The sequence below is a fragment of the Falco peregrinus genome, chromosome Z, assembly GCF_023634155.1.
Source record: "Falco peregrinus isolate bFalPer1 chromosome Z, bFalPer1.pri, whole genome shotgun sequence".
In the NCBI taxonomy this organism is placed as follows: Eukaryota; Metazoa; Chordata; class Aves; order Falconiformes; family Falconidae; genus Falco; species Falco peregrinus.
Window position 1 is genome coordinate 67,667,421 of NC_073739.1, and position 18,052 is coordinate 67,685,472.

Below are 18,052 nucleotides of genomic sequence, written 5' to 3' on the forward strand. Positions count from 1 at the left end.
AATGTGATGGAAGGCATCTGTGGTTCTGTTTGTGTAAGGTTGTCTTTAGTGGCAGAGTGTATTATCTAGTGTCACTTTATGAAACTTTCAGTGGTACAGCCTTTTTCTTTTCCAGTATGTGTGTAAGAATTACTTTAATCTTTTTTCTCTATGAGAAAAGATAAATATTATCTGCTGTATATACCTGATGAAACACTTATCTTTTTGATAATTAATGAACCCATTTTAAGTCCATGTTATGCTATCCATCTTTTGTGGTACTGAAATGGATGACAGTGTGATTATGTCTTTGAAAGATAAGTAAATGTGTGTGCTCTTAGATCATCAAGCTTTTAAAATACCAGGAAAGTAGAAGTACGGCAAAACTGGGAGTATTTCTTAATCTTGACTTATAATACAGTGGTTTCTGTGCTTTTATTTATAAATGTATACTTTATTGCACTACATACACACATCAGATTTCACAGGCCTCTGCAAATGATTGTATTAATATTTTATGTTCCATTTATTTATGCCTTTCCCCTGCATATTGACAAAATAATAAATATTCAACATATTCAATATTACATGATTGAACATTGATTTTTATACATACAGCAAAAAAATGTTGGTAAGCAAAGAATAATGTTATGTTTTGCATAAGAATTCTCAATACCATTACAAGTTAAGATTTGAATTATATTTCAGTATTCTTGTTAATATAAACTGGCTTAAAAGACACATTTAGAATGATAATTGGTGGATTTCTCAAAATATCTTTGTCATTGAAGAAAAGTATATACTTCGAATTTCATTACTGTAAAAGTATATTTTTAAGAAGTCAAACAGATCCTCTTAAGTGTCTTAAATGGTATAATTTTGGTCCTCTGTGTTACAATATGGAATAACGACCAATTATCTCGTTTATCACAGCTTCTGAAACAGCTTACACTATAAATTCTGTTTATTAAGGGCAAAATTATACTGTCAGAGTCACACATGCTTATCTTTGAAAAGTGACTTGCAGACCACACTTTACCCTTTTAGAGGAAGAAAAAAGAATGTAAATGGGGAAAGGTCAGTGGATCTCTGGACATTTGTGTCCTGCATGCTATTTGATTCTCCTGTACATCACCTATAGGCATCAGTAAAAGAGCTGTTGCAGCTTGGAGGCAGTATATAGCCACATGTAGGCAGCAAATTTAAAGTGGAGTCAATCCAGTGTCATATCTTTTGGAGTTATGGCTGCATGTGAATATTCTGGCTCCACATTTCCATTAAACAAAAGTTCGTGGTTCAGAAGATTGTTACATATTAAGACTGGTCAAATCCAAACTTGAACACCGAGTTTAATAAGAAAAAGAAAGAAAGAAAAAAATAATTGAAGTGTTAAATGACCTATAGCTCTCCAGACTTTCATCTAGGAAGTTAAGGCACAGCCTTTTTGTAAGGCTTCTCTATTAACCTTTATTTTCTGATTATTGTTTCTGCATTTGAGAGTGCCAGAACATCCTATCTGAAGGTATTTGGGACCTTCTTCATCCATATTAATCTCATTTGTCTTGAACCCTGGTGGCTCATCAGAAATATAAGGTTTAACTACAGGCACTTCATGATCACAGGCATTGCTATGTTAATCATGACAAGGGAAAATTAGTAAACAAATGAAGTTACAATCATATTTATTTAGATCTGTACATTGTCATAAAATACGAATGAGGATGATCAAACATCATAGTAATTTCTAAGTAACAGTAAAAGAGGAATGAAACTAAACCCTTGATCGTGAACACAAATTCCTTTCAAAGTTTTAACTTTGTTTACTTAATTCCTTAGCCCATTAAAAATTATAGTATTGTATTGTTTATCTAACCAATATATAGAGACATCTGTATGTGCCAGTGGTTTTTTCGTCCCTAATCTATAACTATGGTACTTGAAAAAAATATATGAATGATTTAAATTCCATAAATTCACTTTCAAGAAATTATACTCTGGGAGAAAGGTCGGATAAATAAATAAAATCTTTATGTGTATGAATGTTTAATGGGTACAAAAGAGAATTGTAATTTTTATGAGAATTAGCTAGTACGCCCTTCACTAACTTAAGCCCAGTTGGCTGTTCATGTTGCTGCACATACTCTGAATTAGTAACATACTTAAAAGGCAGAGCAGCCTGACCAGGATTTAACGAAACCAGGAAACAATTTATTATTTTTTTTCCTCTACCAAATAGGTCTGTTTTGAGTAAGTCATCATAGTTATTAATGTTTTCCATTAGTTTTTATTAGAAATCACTTGTTGAATGTACATAATTTCTAAAGATGTGGAGTATCTAAATTTTAAAGTCTAATGGTTGGACTCATATAGTTAACTCAAAATAGTTATTTTCTGTATAGTCTAGCAACAGAGTAAATAGTCCACTTATAGTTTGGCAAGTACCTGCTTACAGAAGCATGTGCTTTAATTTGTAAAATAATTGCCAAAAATAGAAATTATTCAAATTTGTTACATATGTGGTTTAAATTTTGTATTAATATTGTGTTTTAAAGGGACAGTATCTTTAAAGTGTATGTATTCTCCACAACACAAAAAACATAAGATATTGCTAGGAATACTACACAGATATCTTGAAAAAAAGTAATCATTGAGCTTCCAAGTCTTTATCCAAGCAAAGCTCATGATGTGTACAGTTTCTATCTGCAGATCTGTAACTATATACTATATGTATAGTAACAGAATGTAACTGAATGTGCGACTCATATAACTTATAGAATGCTAACAATTTTTAATATATATATATTGCAACAACTATATTTATTTTTTTAAGTTATCAGTTATTAGAAACTTTTGTGTAGGGAAGATTCCAGGTATAAGAAATCTTAAGCTGAAATCCTGGGTCACATTAAGATAGTCTAATTTAAATTATTGAACCCATGAAATGAATGGGTGTAATACTCACTGGGAATTGGGCCTTGTGTGTAGACTGAAACTTTGCAGAATTCACCCACAGCTCTGTTGCTATGGATCTTTTTTCTTGGAAATATGAATTTTGTTCTTGATTCTAAAAACTACATTTTTGGTGACTTTTCTTTTACTGCAAGCTGTTTGGACTTCTTGGTTGTAACCTTAAATCTCTTCAAGTGCATTCTGCAGTGTGCTATTCAGTACAATTATTGGTTGATTTACAGTATAGTTACATGATCTCATGCCAGGCATTACTTTCCTAAAGCTTAGGGCACTAGCCATGATTTGAAACAGTAAACACAAAAATTCCTTTGAATAGATTTCTCAAGTAGGAATACATACTCCTGAGTGCTTGCGTTTTCCTTAAATCTAGGGTTTTTGAGCACAGGCTGTCTCTTACTATGTACATGTAAGTCATTTGAAACAATAGCCTGCCTTATACATTATGATGACCTTTATGATTATGCAAAGTTACTCTAACTAATATTAAACAATATGATAAAAATAGATTTTAATATGAAAATCTGATCTGGAGCAGATTCACACAGCATACATACATATTTTCTACACATTCTGAAGCACTGTTCCATGCCCAGCTTTGTTTACAGATTATAGATATTTTGCTGACAAAGTATTAAAGTCTGTACTACTCAACTGCAATAAAATGCATTAAAGACATGAGAGTTATGCATCTGTTTCAAAAGAAAGAATATCTCACTTCATTTACATAAAGAGAGAGAATGAACACAAATGTCCATAAGCAAAGACTAATATCAGCAACTGGATGATACACTAATCAAAATATCTACGTAAGTACAATAGCAACATAAAAGTTTAAAAAACGGTACCACAGTGCCAATGTTAGGCAACAGCATTATGGTCATTAAATGAGAAAATCCTATTTGTCTGCCAGGCACTTTCTTGGGTGCTTTGGTTACTACTTTCAGTCAGGCAAGAATCAATCTTTCACTGGCTAATGCAACACCTGTTGCAGTGCTATGTACAGCTCCAAATTACAACCATATCTTTCTACTAGTTTTAATAGCAAGAAAAGTGAGAAAAGGAATTAAGTGGGCTTTTGGGAAAAATAAATACAGTATTATTATAAGCAGGCAAATAAGGACAGGGCAGAAAGGTGATCAGAGGAAAAGATTTTTGCTGTGTGTAAGATTGTACACAATTATATTTTTTCATTATAATCTTTTTGAGAAAATTAAACAAAAAGGTTTCATCACAAAAAAAAAAAAAGTCAATTAAAGCATAGCTTAGTGCTTTCGACCTTACCAGAAACTTTGTGTTTGTCTATGATTACAAATAGTCTTCTGCTCACCAAGGACCTCTCTGATATCAGAAAGTTCCTATCCCTGTTCCAGTTAAAACTGTGAATTCCTTTGAAAAGGATTTTGATTTCCATTTTAGTTCACTTGTCAAAAGCAAAGAGTGTTGCCATTCTTGTACTCTAAGGATGTGAGGTGACACATCTGACAAGCAGAAATAGATTGGAAGTAAGTCCATTAATATATCTAAAATCATTTTGTAAGTGATCATTTTTAATATACACGAGGGAGTTACACCTACACATCCAGGGAAGAATATACTTGCTTTGAATGTGTCTCATGTCCCCCTCCACTGCATATAATTTAGTCCTTTCTGGTTTAAATCATTTCTCTTCCAACCTTTTCCTCCATGCCTGAAATATTTTGAAGCTCACTCCAGCAAAGACTTTTGACCAATATAATTTGTTGTTGGAAGAAAATTATCTTTAAAACTGACAAAATCTCTGACACTGAACTCTGCAGTCTAGTAGTTTATCGTCTGGTCCAAAATGATGAATTCTAGTTGAAATTCTTGATTTCTCCAATGGAGAAAATCCTGTTCCCAGTTTGTACCTCATCCCATGTATAACTTTGAGTAAGTCACTTCACCCTTTTCTCTTCTAGTTAAACTACAAGCTTTTGGGGAAAGAGATTGTCTCTGAGTGTGAATTTTACTTGGGCATACCCAGCAGTGCTTCAATTGCAACTACAGCTTAGCTCCAACGTAACACTTTAATAACAATATTTGATAACAATATCCCAAATATAAAATTATCTAAGTAAACCCTGATCCCAGAAGGAAGAAAATTACCTACCTTTAGAGGCCTGTAGCTTTGCAGTAGCAGTGAAACCATTCCAATACCTTCTGTCTCACGGTAATGAGAGAAAAGAGATGGACTATGTCTCCATCCTTTTAACAGAGATGTGAAGAGCAACCTGGCCTCACACAAAATTGCTGTGCTTCTATATAGAACAGCTCGCTTTCCTATATGAAATACTATAGCAAAGAATTCATTAATCTTCTATTATCTGCATTTTAAATGGGCTTTGTATTGATTTTTGTTACTGTTGGAAAAGACCCATTTATAGAGCAGCAGGTTAAAGAAAGAAGAATTTGGTGTGAACAGGATTATTAAATGAGAGAAAATATCCTGAACTGTCTTTTGTGATTTCTGGTGAAAATGAGAGCATTGACTCCCTGGAAGTTCTTGTCCAGCTGCTTTATGAAACTGTTTATGCTAAATTCTGTTGTTGACCTTGGAAATTTACTATATGCATCAATGGGTCCTCACACGAAGGAATTACTCCCAAAGGCTTTACTTTCTGACTCTCCTATACCATACCTTTGTTGCCTTTTATTTCCTTTTCTCCTGTCCAAAAGGCTTTGGTGTTCCATTGTTAACCTTCTCTTTTAACATAAATTCTGCTACATATTAATTATAGCTTAAAAAAAATTAATGTAACAAATTCAATTACTGAGAAAAAAGAAATGCCAGAATATTCTGCGAAACCTTTGGTTAAACTCTTAGTATACATGCATTATAGTGCAGTCTTTAGTTTCACTATCACATTCTAAGTTTTTCTTAGGTGTGAGACCATTTACTGTGCAACACCAACAACACTCACTAAATTAAAAACTGTTCAGTATTTTGTTTTAGCCTCATTTCTTATGCATGATCCTAAGAAATGCTTCCAGAATTCAAATTCTGCATTTAAGATTTAGGTTTTTAAACTGAAAATGATTGAGGTTGGAAGGGATCTCCAGAGGTCATTGGGTCCAGCCACTCTGTTCAGGCAGTGTCATCTAAAAGCAGTTGGCCAGGACCATGTCTAGATGGCTTTTGAATATCTCCATGGATGGAAACTCACAATCTCCCTGGGCAGCCTGTTCCAGTGCTCAGTCTCCATCACAGCACAAAAGCATTTCCTGATGTTCCAATGGAACCTCAGGTGTTTAAATCTGTGCCCACTGCCTCTTGTCCTGTCACTGACTCCACTTTGCACTTGCCCTTCAGGTGTTTAAATACATTGATGAAATCTGCCCTGTCTCCTCTTCTTCAGCTTGATCAGTTCCAGCTCTCTCAGCCTTTCTTCACAGGAAAGGTGCTCCAGTCCCTTAATCATCTTTGCGGTTCTTTGCTAGCCTCTCTCCAGTATGTCCAGATGTCTCTCGGGCTGAGGAGCCTGGAACTGGATGTGCCTAACTTCATCACACTTGCCCTGTATGAGTCTTCCCACAGGCAACAGAAGAACATATGCAATATTTTTAAAAAGGTTTTATGGGCAGCTATTTTAAATTCAGTTCTAGCTAACAGGCAGGATGTGGATCAGGATTTAAAGACAAAAGGCAATTTGATGAAAATAAATAATAAAGTTCATAATTTTTTTAAAAAAGTAAAAACAATAGAATAAGAAAATTAAGTTGAGCAAACATAATCAATAGACAAGGCCTCAGGGAAACTGGGCTTTAATACACTGAATCTTATTAAAAGGGTCTATAGTAAAATATATCTGGGAGGAAATTTTCACGTACAAGGACAAGAAGCACAATAAAAATATAATTGTGGTTATATCAACAAATCTAAAAATCCAAATAGAGTACTCACAGTCATTGGAAATAAAACATAGAGCCGGAGTAATTATTAGGGAATGGTTCACAGAAAATATTTATAAAGCCAGAATGAACAAGATTCAAAAGAGATTGCAAGTGACAAAGAACAATGGTAGGGAGAAAAAATTTTAGAAACCTAACAGTGAAAGAAGATTATGAAGGAAATTTAGATGCCTTTATAACTCACATAATACTTATAGAGAGAGTGACTAAATAAGATACTTTGATTCCCACTATATGTTTATTAATAAGCATCAGGTAAATAGGTATGGCTAAAGTATGTTATATATTTAGAGTCTTATATGACCTGAGTGCACTTTACATGAAGAAACAGTAAGAAAAGAAGAAAAAAAAAAGAAAGTGTTTCCTCTAGGTATAATCAGTCAGTAAGGTCAAATAAAGTTTACTCTGGAATTTGTAAACAACTAACAAGCACTATCCTGGTGTTATTAATTACTGTCTTCCAGGATGCCAGGTTTGATTTCAAAGAACAGAGAAGGAAACTGTCAAAATAATGGTACAAGAGAGGCCATGTTGAGGTCTGCATGGCCAAATAGCTGGGTCTAATCATTACTCTTACATATGATTTAAAAGATGGAATAAAAGAATCGATTGTTGGACAATATCAGAATTCAAAAAATCTCAGCTGAGTGGAGAAATGTAAAAAATTTGCAAGATAAGACAAAAGCAAGATGCTATGGTTGGAAAGTTAAATACATACAGAAAAGATGAGAAGAAATTATTCTTCTGTGCTGCCTGAGAAAAGAATCTGAAGGCCTTAGCAGATCGTAAACCCCATGTTGGCCTCTATTGGAATGCCACTATAAAAAAAAAAAAAGAAAAAAAAATTAATGTATTCTTACCATAATTGTTAAAGTAAGGGGTGAGTAGTTATTCTTAGTGTTGATAAATAATCTTCTGTAGTACTTTGTCCATTTTTAGTAAACACATTTTAAGAAGGTTGCATATGAAAACAGGTACAGAAAAAAATGGTAATAATAAAACAGAAGAATTATGAATAATAAAACGTTGCAGAATTAATTCATTAATGCCATTTTCCACTTTCTTTAGCTAGGGCTATATTCAATGAAAATAATTGTAATCCTTCTATAGATTGTTGACGTCTTAGCCTGCTCTAGGCATTTAGGGAAATAGGGAAAATCTTGGCATCTATAAAAAATGGTTGATACTGAAAAAAAAATCTTTTAGATAGGATCAAGGATTCAACCACAAAGCTTGCAGTTTTAGGAAAGTGATGAGAAAACAAGGAGCTTTAATGGAAACTGTTCTACAGCTCTAAGTACAGCAGGTGTTACTAGATAGCTGCCAAAATACAGTATTTTATATAACTCAGAATGCAATTTGTGTTTTTAACTGCTCTTAAACTTTCTTCCAAAGAATTTTAATAACCCTATTCAATGCTTCTAAACCAGACAGTGTAACTTACAAAGGTATATTCCCCTTTACTCTTTAAGTGTCCACTTTTCCTTTGTAATTTATTTAATCCACCACTTAAAGTAGCTCATAATCCTTTAGGTTTATTAAATTTGAAAAGATCCATCTGAAAATAATCTTTCTCTCAAACTTTGTTTCCTAACAAATGTCATCAGCATACAATGCATTCTTTCACACAATTCCTGTAGAGATAAAAACAAAATATTTAGAACTGCAAGACATCAAACTTTGCTTCATTTTCAATTGGATGAAATTCCACTTCCATCCAAAACTGTTTCCTTTGACCTATCAAAGCAGCTCTCCTTTTAGGCTTTGTTAATTCCTATCATAGATTATATTTTTATTTGATAGTAAATCAAAATTTTCCTAGATTTTGAGACATGCCTGCTCTTTATCATTTGGCTACATATTATTGAGAAAAAAATGTTGTGGTTTCACAAAGATCATCCTCGGCCAAGCTTAACCTTTCAAGTAGTATTCTGTTCTACTGATAGCAGGCAAGCCTGAAAAAGCCAAGAATGCCAGTTTCTCTTGGCTTTCACCCCGAAGAGAATTCCAGATGTTTCAGAGAGGACTAGCCCAGAGCCAAGAGTTGCACCGCGCACCCATAGCCACTCAGAGCAACACTAGCTGGCTTGTTCTTTCGAAAATACAGTGCCATAGACACAAAAAATACTGTACAAAATTCAGCCAGTTTCCCTTGCACATTTTGAGACATTTTCCCTTGCACATTTTGAGACATTAAGAGAAAAATTAAAAAGCAATTGCTACCTACTGTGATGAAAAACTCCACTTTGACATTTTAGGAATGAGATGTTTTTAACTATTTCTTTGAATCAGTGTCAAGGGGAGGCCATTTTTGAAAGAAAGGATGAAGTGAAATGGCTGTTACATGTTAGAAGTTATTAACATTTAAAATAGCAAATATTTTACTGAAAAATGTTAAAACAAGCATTTTGAATATAGCAATAAAATGTATCAGTCATCTCAAAAGATTTTTCCCAAGATTTTCCTCATGAAATGTTCTGGTTGTGTTCTTCTGAAACAAAGCAGCTTTTGGACATTTCTAAACCCTTAGTGAAACAGAAAGGCCAAAATATATTAAAAAATTGGCTGACACAAAAAAACTGTAGAAAGTGAAGACACTTACGTAACAGATTGTTTGCCAATGACTGTCATCACAGTGGTAAATTATCTTCATTCATGAAGGTGAGCACTCCTCCGAATTAAAACCAAAGAATTGTTGAAAAACAAGATAACTGAGATTTCAAAACTATATGTGGTTGGTACACAGTCTTACAGGGAGTCTGTGGCAGATGTGAAATCCATTACCCAGTTATCCTGACTTTACATAGCTCGAGAATATTGATTATTCTTCTGAGAATCTTTTGTCTAGTATAAAACATAGTTATCATTATTTTGTTACCTTCAACATTGAAGGAGTACAATAAAGTATATGGTACTCTATTATTTTGTAGATTACACTAGCTCAACCAAACACCACATATTTGTGATTAAGATTGGCAGTGAGTAAATGTCACAGTGCAAGGTCAAATCAAATAACTCCTAAACAAACAAAACAAAATTATTCACATCATTTCATAAATGTATTCTCAAGCACGACGTGAAAAATAGCTATGATACAGCCTGATCCAGGGGCCAACTGAAATAGATCTACTTGTTCCAATAGAGTTTGAATCCATTAGGAAATCAGGAGACAGGGAAAAGAAGGTATCTGTCTAGTGATACCAATCACCAGCCAGTGATATCAGGGAAGCCACCTAACCATGGAAAATTCTGTTGTTGATTTTCTGTGGACTAAGGACTTAACATATGTGCAGTATTAGCTTGGATTGTCAGCTGGAGTTGCCAAATGAGTATACAGTCCCTTACATGTTATAGTCTGAAAGGCTTCATAATATAAAAACATGATATCCCTTCCAACCCAGACCATCCTATGATTCTATGATATACAAATATTATCAAGATAGTATTTTTCATACCTTGTATTTCAATAATTAATGAGGCTTAGTATGCAAACGACATCTTTTATAAACTCTAGTGTATGTATAAACCAATGTAATAAGTATTTATATACAGCATTATGTATCAGATGCAGAAAGGGAAAACTATTTTTTTACAGTCTTTCAGGCTTTAAAGTCAAAGCACAGTTTGTTAAATATTGTAAGATTATTTTGAAAAATAAATGTATACACACTCTGTATGAACTAAAGCCCAATTAATCAAAAATTTTGAGATTTTCACACAGAAAATTCATACTAAACAGTTGTAAATGGTCACCTACAGATAGAACTTCTTTAAATGTAACCTTACCAGTAGGAAGATTCTCCTTTGCAAGAAGACATTACTACACCCTTCCCTTTTTGTCCTGCAACACTTCAGCAAAAAGATAATATTGTATACAGCTGAGCTTGGTTACAGCCCCAGGCCTGAAAGATTTTTCTTAAATACAAATGCCCAAAGTTAAACACCTTGATAAGCATTTAGCTACAAATCTTCCATTAAAACACATCCTCAAAATGTGGTCTGAAAATCTCAATCTCACTTGTGTAGACAACTCTCTAATTACTTTCACCTTTTACCTATAATCTATTTGGGTTCTTAAAGGTGTTAGATGCCCCCTCCTCACAGTTTGGTGACAAATAAGGGACATAGGCAGAATCTTCTCAGGTTAACCTCAATTTACAACCTAAAATGAACCCTTTAAACATTGAGAAATCCAAAGGCACTTCAGGCTGCTTACTGGCCTGCATTTTGACACTGGTTTCTCAGACACTAACATCTCTGTCCCTGTGCACACTCAGGGATCCCCCAGACCTGACAAAACAGAGCAGGGCAGAGCCTGGCACATACAGTGCATGGCCAAGGTGCAAGAGCTACATGCTACTTCTTCAAAATGTGCTGAAGACATCAAAGTCCTGAAGTTCCCAGTGCTATTATGGACAACTCAAGCTACTACCACTTGGAAATATAGCAAAAGGAAGAAATTATGCTGCCAGTTCTCACCTTTTTCCCTATCTCCAACACTGCATCCAAAAGTTTTGTGACTGGAGAACTTACCTAGGATATGCGAGATTCAAGTTATTTCCCTTTTTTCTCACCCCTCTTCCACAGTACTTTTGTACCCAAGATGTACAGTCTGCGTGGCAACCAGATGGACAAAATACTGGCTGTATGACTGGGCTAAAAAGGCCACAGTGGATGGGATAAAGCCCTGAGTAATTGGTCTGACCCACTGTCTGCCCCTGCTTTGAGAAGGATGTTGGTCTAAAGACCTCCCAAGATCTCTTCCATCCCCAAAGCCAAACTGAGTTGTTCTATGGTCCTGCAAACAGATGTGGAAGAGACCAGAAAGACATTACATACAGTGTTTTTTTCATCTCTTGTTAAACATGTGTTGTTGCTCAGTAAAATTCATTAAGTCAAGAAGAGGAGACAAAGCAAGTGAACAGACACATTGGGAATATAGGAAAAGAAGCTCATATTTTGGACTTCACTCTGATTATGATTATGATTATGATTATGATTAACATTAACATTAACATTGACATTAACATAAATAACATAAATAACATTATTAATAATAACATTATTATTATTTCATTTCATTTCATTCAGTTTCACCTAAGTTGCCAGAATCACTGCAGCATGACTCAGATGTTTTCCCATATCTAAAGTGGCTATCCTAGCAGAGACTCATACTTGGTCTCATTCTAGCTAAATGAAATTTGATTTATTCCCTGCTTATAAAATAAAACTCTTCCAAAGAAATCAGTATGAGTGAGGTATCTGTTCTGGGGCAGTAAGGAAAAGCAACCAGTAAGATATGAGTTGATCATGAGTCACTTCCTCAGGTTAATGTTGAAGTCAAGGATAGTATACAGGGAGTTTTATTTTAGGATGGATTTATAGTGTTTGCTGTACAGGAAATGTTGCTTCCTAATTAACACTGTTGTTAAATACAGTCATCTAAATTTTTAATGAATAAGACATTAAGCCAAAAGATCCAATCACATTAATTATATCATGTCAAATTTTGTGAATCAGTTTCTAAAAATCTGAAGTGTAATCCTATGCACTTTAAAATATGGTGATATTTTTCAATTTCTGGCCCAATTTCTGTAGTTTCTTGTCCTCCAGTAAACACAAAACCCACAACTACTTATTTTTCTTTACCCACATAGTAGTATAAAAAAGATGTCACAGAAAATTCTTCTATTCATAATTTCAGGGGCAAAATAAACTAGCTGTATGAGTACATTATGGGAGACACAGCCACCCCTGAGGGTGTGATCCAGCAGAGAGAACTGAAATCAGATATCCAAACCCTTTACACAACACGGCAAAGGGAAATTCAGCACTTTTAATAGCTGCAAAAAATTTTAATAAAATCTTCCAATTTTTTTGATGACTGGCATTTTATCTAGGTCAAAATGTGTTGATATTTCCAAATAACGTTAGCAGACATTTTCCCTGATGTGGAAGATTTCAATTTTTTCTTCCTAGGTTGTAAAAGAAAGAGTTAAATGTGAAGTTTCTTTTGAGCTGGGATTCCTGAATTTCAAGCAACTCTAATTTTTACCTCATAGCCATGTATAAGAAATTGGAAATAGAGAGTTATTTCAGCTTTCTTGGCTCAGTTGTGTTGTGAAGCACTGTCACTAATCATTAGCGGTATTCTTTTTAAGTTGTGAAAGAAAAAAGAATCAGTTTTGAATACTCATTCCTAATTAAACTTTCCGATTTGAAGGTAAAAAATCATTCATTTTCTTAGCCATTTATGTTCTGCAGTGGGTAAAATCCTTCATGACATTTGTTTACAGTTCAGAGACTTTAAATCCAGTCTGAGTTTAGCATTGTTTGGATTCTGTAGACACAAACCAGTTATGTTAGTCTTTAAATTCCAAACATTTCTTGGAAAACTGACAAAATTCCATTGTTCTTAGGTTATGATATATATGTATTTAAGATATACGTGCATTTAAAATATGTATGGATTTTTGATAGGAAAAAATACATTATTGTAGTCAATGAGTAAATCCTGTGAAATAATTACGTTATTCAAGGGATAAAATGCTGTGTAAACTCATTTTAGAGTAAAGCTTATTTCTGAAACTGAATTAATGAATTCCATGTAACAAAATCCTGGGTCTATATTTCATCATTCAGTAGGAAGCTTTAGAGGAAAAAAATTCTCACATTAATATAACCTATAATGTTAATAATGGGTTATAATACCTCACAAACCAAAAGTTTTACTAGAATACCTATTCAACTCCATTTATAGTAAAATCCTTACTTATTATTTAATTTCCATATGCTTATGGTTAATTAGGTGGGTTCCTCTGTAAGGGACCTTGGAAACAAGGATATATATTTGTACATATCTTCTCTGTGAGATCGCTCATTTGTGTTGTGGATGCTAGGATATGCTCTAAATTACTAAGAATGGGCTGCTTTAAGTTACATTGCCAAAGTATATATGCGATTCTCTGATTTGCAAAGGTTTACCACTATATCATAAGGGATAATAAGAGTTAACAATGTCTGTAAGATGACATAAAGTTGCCTAATACATAATCATATTGGACAAGTTAATTGAGGTGTGGGGGGAAGCTGAGAGTGGGGAGTAAATTAATTTGTCCTTCCCCATATCCTGCAATGTCTCAGTTTTGCAAAGGATGGACAAGCAAATCTTTACGAGAAATGGAAAGTACAAGCTGAAATTCCAAGCTTAGGTGAGGATAAAGCATTGAAAAAATTATTCAAAAGGAGTTGTCACACAGATTTGTATTTCTCTAGCTTGGTTTCTTTTGGTACTGCAGATACCCACTGATATCAAAAGCTGATGCCTCAGAGATGTGAAGTTCAGGGGTGTCTGCCCTTTGCCTGGAGAAGACATTTGTTGGGAAAAGCAGTGGGCATAAAAGTATGGGCAGCAAATGACTGATAGATGTAATATAGGGCCAAAGTACATCTCTTGAAGATGTCTTGTCTGTGGTGAGTGAGGAGAGCCATATTTTTTCTTTTGCTTAGGAAAAAAGGTGCATACCTCAGAAGAATATTCTTCCCATCCTGAAGTTTATGTGAGAAAGTCATTTGGTATGAACTTCAAGCTTCAGAAAAGTTAGCAATATAAATCTCCCAGACTTCAGTAACCAAGGTTAAAATGCACACACACAAACTTGGACAGATTCCCGAGTTTTATTACTTTTCACCAGCACAAAGAAACTATTTGCCATTCATTTTTACAATTGTGCATTTCTCAGTTCTCTTCTTCACAACATCAATGAGCCTCAAGATCTTCACATATACTTAATTTGAATTGTCATACAGGTTCAAGGGAAAAAATAATTCCCACCCAAAAAAAGTTACAGGTGGGATAAGCATCTCATTGAGTTTATCCCAGCATCTATATAAATGCCCTGTTTTACAGAAATAGCCTTTCAACTAGAGTGCATGAGGGAAGCCATGCAGTAAGTGTGCTCGTTGGGCATTTTGGAGAGGAAAGAGAGATCTGCTTTAGAAATAAACGGAGTATCCTTTATTGCAAACTTTGTACTAAGCATCTACACAGCTCTGGCAATTTCATAGGGTAGAGGCAACATTGCAAAACATGGGCCTAGGTCCCAAATTTGACACTAGAGGGAGAAAGTAGTCTCATAATAATGTAACATTATTTCTTCTCAAAAATTAACTAAGATGGTCTGCAGTTATGTTTTTTACAAAAGGATTTGTTCATTTGGTTTTCCCTCACCTATTCTTGTGCACATCAGAAAGCTTGGTGATCAGCTGAGCTGATCTCGGACTAGTGATGTTCATGTTCAAACTAGGATGCTCAACCAAATCTCTTTTCAATAGATACAAAAATGGAAAACCCTTACAATCTAGTACAGCTTTCTATTTGAAGTAGTTATAAAAGTAATGTAGTATTAGCCAGAGCCAAGCTGCTGCAAATGAAAGGAGTTGATTTTCTGTGCTGGTATATATGCTTAATTGAGAAAAGCTGGGAGTAATGGACACAAGATAAGGAAGAAAGTGACAGACATGACAAAATCACTGAAATCTGCTTCTGGCTTTGGACTGAACTAGAGACAAATCCCCTGCCAATGAAAACTGTTACCGGTAGTAGTAGTCTACACAAAATACTTGGCTGCTAGCCGACAGCAGTTTCTCTGTGCCAGACTCCTGTGATGGAGACAGTGTGGACCTCTTACCTTCATGTACATAGAGTACAAAGAAATAAAAGCTTTTGTTGTTATTATTCTTCTTCTTGTTAAAGTGAAGCTGGCAAATATTTTTATTTTCTGCAACTACTCTTCGCAGGGCCTGAAAACCAGCTGTGCACAGTGAAGCACGGTACAATGGAGAAGCAAGCAATAACAGAAAGCTAGCAATAACTGAATGAAGATGTTTTCGGGGAGGGGGGGGGGCACGGGCTGCCATAGTTAATGTTAATTTGTGAAACATTTTACATTTTTCTAAGGCAAGGCTTCCTTGACAGTCCAGAAACCAGCTAACTACAGACCTACCTCTGCATTTTGATGAAATGAAACAAGATAAAGAAATAGTATGTGAACTTGCAGTCATTTTTCTGCCCTGTGTTTTGATAATTGGACAAACACTTTTATATTCAGTAGTGAAATGCACTCGGCAAACTGCACTGCCCTATGTGCAATACAGAATTACAGAGTTTACACTTCTCTTCATGAATAAAACAGTTCTTTTACAGCAGGTGCCACAAGGCTTTAAGGAAAATTGGAATAAAAGTGAAAAGTAAAAGCCCTGCCCTTGCTTCCTAGGTATTCTGCATTCCTATGTCATAAACTTGGGTATGTTTCTAAAAATCTGACTAGTCAAATCTCTTCTGGACTTATGGATGCTTTGATCCAGCAATTAACAACAAAGAATAGACTTTTAAAATTTCCAGTATTTTATAGCTTTATTTTCCTTAAAACATACAAGGATCAAGACTTGGGAGTATGAAATAACATTCTAAAAACTGGAAGTAAATAGTTGTATCTTAGAAAATAATCACATACCCCTAGATCAGTTTGATTCAAGCATAAAATGTTATCAATGCATATATAAGGGATGTTTTTTTCTTTATGAGACTGCTCCGCTAAACACCAGTTGCAGCAGTCTTTTATGACCACATCACTCATATATGTTTTTGCAAGCATATATAATAGGCAGGCATATATCATTCAGTGCATAAATACCAGGCAACAGGGACTGTTTTATTGTTCGGTTGATGCAAAGTACAGCTGTGCAAGGTTGACAAATCCAGCATTTTTTTATGACGGTCCATTATATAAATTCTTAATATTAGGGCTAATCCTGAAGCATGTGTTCAGGCAAAACTCCTACTGCTTATGTTCCAAGTCAGTAAATAATCCAGGTTAAAACCAGCAAATGCTAGGGTCTGAGCAAGCCGTATGAGGACCACAGGTGAAGCAGAGCTGAAAACTCTGAACCGCTGCAGTTACCCACCTGATAGACTCTACCGCCAACATCATGAAAACCAGCAGACATAGGATAAAAATAAGCCTTTTGTCTTTGCAACTTCATGTTCCTAACAATGTCTGCCCAGACTCCATGGATACTGAGTACCATCTGGACAGGTTGCAAACTGATGGATTAACTGCAGTTAGTCATGTTCATTCATGACAAGATTACTAGAAAATAAATTATTTTGAAACAGAATTAAATTACAGGACACTGCTGAAAAAAATCAGGATTGCAGGTGGAATTGCTTTGCTGGTCACACACATAGTCCTAACTAGAAAAACCAAGAAATACATAGAAATGGTCCTTTGACTGTAGAATGTTATTAGAAATTTCGTTAGAAAGTTGTCTAAAGTTTTTTGAATAAATTCTTCAGATTACATATGGTAATTTTATTAATTTTAGTTACACAATGCCATAACCATTTCCAACTCTAACTGCAAAAGAATTGCAACACTTAAGTGGAAATTGAATAATTTTTTTGTGAAGATTTGGATGCTTTTTAAAGATGCCAAGTTTCAAGAATAACTCCTACATGAAATAAAGCTTTCCTCTGTATTTCTTCTTTAAAATACCATCAAACCATTATATGCACATTCATTCAATTTTTTGGTTTAGCTTGCAGTAGTGGTAAGGACATGTTTCTCTTTGGTGGGCATATATATGAGAATGGATCTAACATAATATTAAAACATTAAAGTGGAAAGAACATCAGCCATTAAATATAAACCTCCACATCCTTGAGATTAATAGATACTCAGGATAGAGTTGTTCATAACATACCCCTGAAAACTCTTCCCTGCACCTTAAAATAGAAAGCGAGACCAACAGAGCAAGAGTTTGAAAGTGACACAAATGATGCATTGCAAGAACAGGGGTGGCAAAACATATTGCCAGTATCCTGGGTTCCTGTTATACCAAGGAATGTCTTAGTAGAAATATGCAGGTGATTCTAGGAAGTGGGTCACACCATGTTAAAAAGGAGTGAAGTAAAGCTCATGCTAAAACCACACTGACTCCATGCTGGGAAGGCCAAGAAAAAAATTTGACATGAGGAAAAATTCCTTTCTGTCACTAAATCTGAGTTTGTTTAGCTCACAGTATGTAGGCAAAGCACATCAGCTTTCTTTTTTTTTTTAATCCAGAAACAGATCTTTTTAGTAGTTGTAAGAGGTAGTAGCAAGTCATTTGTATA